The sequence below is a fragment of the Oratosquilla oratoria genome, chromosome 11 (genome assembly GCF_046742065.1).
Source record: "Oratosquilla oratoria isolate Oo_2021 chromosome 11, ASM4674206v1, whole genome shotgun sequence".
Classification (NCBI taxonomy): domain Eukaryota; kingdom Metazoa; phylum Arthropoda; class Malacostraca; order Stomatopoda; family Squillidae; genus Oratosquilla; species Oratosquilla oratoria.
In genome coordinates, this window is record NC_134787.1 from 7,142,471 (window position 1) to 7,147,311 (window position 4,841).

The 4,841-nt window shown below is 34.7% G+C and overlaps 1 protein-coding gene across 1 annotated transcript in view; it reads left to right on the forward strand.

The window, feature by feature from the left end:
• The first annotated feature begins 302 nt into the window (after window positions 1–302).
• LOC143029943 (uncharacterized) overlaps window positions 303–4,841 on the forward strand; it is a 213,802-nt gene continuing 209,263 nt past the window's right edge. The window contains exon 1 of the mRNA XM_076193153.1: window positions 303–722. The gene's annotated coding sequence lies outside the window, so the exon portion shown is untranslated. The remainder of the gene's footprint in view (window positions 723–4,841) is intronic.

The window sequence follows — 4,841 nt, forward strand, 5'->3', positions numbered from 1 at the left end:
CAGGCGAGTCTTACAAACCTTAATTATTTTCTTTTCCAATTTGACATTTTGATACCACACTATAAGATGTGTATATAATCTTTACAATAGATGACGTATTTATAGATAAAATGCTGCGAATATAATATTTATTTTGCTTATTTGAGCCCTGTAGAATGGAACTCTAGTTTCCATTAGATGAATTTGATAAATGCCAAAGCTTGCAATTAGAAGTAGTATTTTATCTATAATGAATTTATTACTTAAAAGATAGACATCTATGACGATAAAGTAAACATCTCTATATTTCTTTTAAGCATGGATTATTTCTTATCATCAAGATACATCAAAGTGAACTATAATCTATTTCACAAAACTGATGTCGAGTGTTATCAAGAAAATCAACACTGCAGTGTCATACCATGATGACGTCACGAAAACGTGCAAATGGACTAACCGAACCAGAGATACAAACATTGCTATTAGTAGACCATAACTTATTTATACAATAAGAATACATTTTGGTCAGAGTAAAACAATAACTTTTATCTTGTGGAAGCGCAATTTATATTTGAAATTATGAGAAAAGACAGATATTTGGTGAGAAGTGGGTAGAGCGCGTGTCTGTATGGGTGAAATCGCATGCACATTAACAATGTGGGACTTAATGGTCCGACTACGAAGTACACAAAATGCCCCATCTTCACCGTAAAATGAAGGACTTCAGCACTTCCTGATTTATGGTGAGTATTCGGTTTTCTTCAATATTTTTCATGCATGTGTACAACATTTGGCATCGTGCGAAATTGTTTGGTGATGGAATGATTAACTTTCATTTTGAACTGGAGAATGAATGTTCGTTTTTTTGTGTCACTCCTAATTGATAACTTCATTCATATTAAAGAAATTTACTGCTTTTAATTTTGTAATAACATTCCAGTAATTTGGAAACTCCCAGAGAACCAGTCATCCTACAATTCTGGCTCTGTCCCTCTTACCATATCTACACTGATGGGGACATTGATCTTGGGATGAGAGCATATACACCTACTTTATCAAATCAACATAAATTCAAAGAGGCTCACTCCCCAACTCCACCCAATATGCAGAAACCTCATCCAGCAACTATAAGGTGGCTTCAACAAGAAAGTGCAACTTGACAGAGTAGTAATGGTGGCAGTAGTTGTAATTAAGACTTTTGATCGTCATTAAACACATCCTGTTAAAAAGATCATAGAAACTGACATACATAATAATGACAAAAAAAGGTTGACAAACCTTTAGACCGGTAGAGTGCAGTGTCAAAGAATAATCTATCCATCTATCAAGCAACTACTCGTACGTATTGCAGTGAGAAGGCAAATGAAGTTTTCTAAAGCTTAGACCTCTCGGTAACCTCAGCTGTATTTCAAATGGGTAACATAGATATGTTTGGATAAATATAAGGGAATGCAGTACAGTACAGTAAACTCAACTCTTCCGAGTCTTCCCCTTTGGATGTGATATTTAAGTTATCTATCTACATGTCCACGAGAAGCTAAGATGAAAGGGAAACAATGGGTGGTGAGTGGGAGTTTGGAATGGGTTGGAGTGAGTGTGTGTCTTAACCGGCTACCTCTTTTATAAGGGGTAAGAGGCCTTTGGTATATAGATAGATCTATATATCAAAAGGCTTCATCCCCCTTATAAGGGGGGTAGCCGGCCAAGGCACGCACCCACCCTTTGCCTACCCCACACCCATCCATCCATCACCCTTCTATCTTAGCTCTTCCTGGAGGAAGGGTCATCCCGGTCTCCCGCCGACTGCTTGGGTTAGAAGCAATGCAGCAAGAGAACGTTTTCAAAGTAGGGCCGGCAACCGAAGCATAGCGACCCTCCTTTCTCGTGCTCTCATGCATAGATGGAGAAGATGGGGAGAAAGCCCTTCGGACCGCGTCAATTTATCGTCAATTCACAACTCTTCCACACTCAAACCTATCCTTTGCCCTTCTCCCTTCCCTTTCTAACAGACGTTCCCTTTTTACTCAAGGCCCCCTTTACCTCAATCCATCTCAATCTCGGTCTTCCCCTCAAGTTTAACTCCATCCACCTTTGCCTTCCACACTCTTTTTGGAAGTCTTTCTTCCCTCATTCTTTCCACGTATCTAAACCATCCCAGTATTTTTTCATCAATCCTGCTCGCCATATCCCTTTCTACCCCAGTTCTCTTCGCTGCCTAGTGTAGGCCTTATGGTCTCTTGCAGTCTCCTTCATTCCTATGTTCTTATGTATGTTATCACTTCCTCATTTCTCACTCTGTCCTCCCTGTCTAAAGGTTGGTTCAGTAACGTCGATGGCAAGTATACTAAGTGATGATACAGTACGAAAGTGGAAAATCTAGGTATATCCGAAACATGTAGAGGATTGTTTATATAAATATGTCATATGGGATAGAGTTTGGGTTTTATCAGTTACGCATGGAAACGAGGAGATTCTAGTATACAAGACACACACACACATATACGGAGTACCAAGATCCAAGGAACCTCCTAAACAAAGATGTCGTCTTCAAGATGAATAAGAACAGAAAGAAAGAAAGAAAGAAAGAAAGAAAGGAAGAAAGAAATAAAGAACGAAAGAAAGACGGAAAGAAATGACATCGTTATTAATACATTGTATTACTTAGCGCAAAGTTGTAAGTCACGTCACGTATAAGGATAATTGAGAATACCCTACATTTTAACAATGCAGTATGGAATGAGAAACAATCTCTTCTAGTAAGTAATACTATTAATTGTTTTTATCATCTTCCATGCAGTCCTAATTATTTGAATGGGCCCAGATGAAAGCCAGTGTTGGTCTTCAGTCAAAAGAATGGATTAATTGAAACTGTGCATTCACACATCCATCGTTATATTCTACCTCATTAATGTTTATCTTACAATAATTTACTTATTTATTTTCTCTACCAAATACACTGTACGATTTGTAGTTAATATGACTTCATATAAAAAAAAAAAAAAAAATTGAATACAAGGATGCATTTCCATGATCATCTAATTCTTTTTTGCTTAAGGCATTCTCTTGGCCTAATACTGTGAAATATGATATGATGTATAATATAATATAGTATAACATAATATAGTATTAGAATAATATAATGTAATATAATGTAATATAATATAATATAATATAATATAATATAATATAATATAATATAATATAATATAATATGATATAATATGATATGATATAATATAATATAATATAATATAATATAATATAATATAGTATAATATGATATAATACATTATAATACGATGTAATATAACATAACATAATATAATAAAATATGATGTAATATAATATAACATAACATAATATAACATTATATGATATGATATAATTTAATATAATATAATATAATATAATATAATATAAAATAATATAATATAATATAATATAATATGATATAATATAATATAATATAATATAATATAATATAATATAGTATAATATAAAATAATAAAATACAATATAATACAATATAGTATAATATAATATAATATAATATAATATATTATATCATATAATATGATGTAATATAATATGATACAATATAATATAATATAATATAATATGATATAATATAATATAACATGATATAATATTAATATGATATAGCACAATATAATAAAATAAAATATAAAGTAACATAATATAATATATTATACCATAATGTAGTATAATGTAATATGATATAATACAACATAATATTATATGGTATAATATAATGTGATATAATATAATATGATATAATGTAATGTAATATAATATAATATAATATAATATGATATAATATAATATAATATAATATAATATAATATAATATAATATAATATAATATAATATAATATAATATAATATAATATACATACATACATATACCAAGGCTTTTTCCCCCTTCCAAGGGAGGTAGCCAAAAAGGGAAAGGCATAAAAACACTCCCACCCATTTCATCCCTAAATACACTCCACACCCCTCCCACCCTTCCTCTCATCTGAGCACCTCCTGGATGACGGGTCATCCCTGCACCCTGCCCACCGCCCTGGGTCAGAAGCAGTGTCGCAAGACACAGTACATCCACAGCAAGGCCGCTTCATTTAATCGGCGACCCCCCCTCTCCGTCCCCCTTTGCATATAAGGAGAGGACGGGGAGAAATCCCTTCGGGCTGCGTCAAAATTTACTCACACATACTACCCCACCCCCCACCCCCCCGCCCATTCCTCCTCATGCAGTCACAACATCATCCATATACAACCATTCTCCACTCACCTCTGTCTTCCGTCCTCTCCCTTCCTTCCTCAACAGACATTCCCCTCTTCCCCAAAGCCCCCTTCACCCCATCCATCCACCTCATCCTAGGACGTCCCCTCATGTTCACTCCCTCCACATCTGCCTTCCATACCTCTTTTACTAGTCTTTCTTCACTCATTCTTTCCATGTGTCCAAACCATCCTAATATTCTTTCATCAACCCTCTCTCCCAAATCCTTTTTCACCCCTGTTCTCCTCCTCACCTCCTCATTTCTCACTCTATCTAGCCTAGTAACCCCCACCATACTTCTCAGACACCTCATCTCAAACACATTCAAACTCCTTCTCTCTTCTTCTCTTATGTTCCACGTTTCTGCCCCATACAGTGCTGTTGGCACAATCACTCCTTCATACAGTCTCCTCTTCGCATCCATTCCCAAATGTCTATTTCTCATTACACTCTTTAAACCACCAAGGCATTTACTCGCTTCTCTCAATCTACATTCTACCTCCACCTTCACTCCACCTTTTCCTGCTACACTTGCACCCAAGTATCTAAAACTATC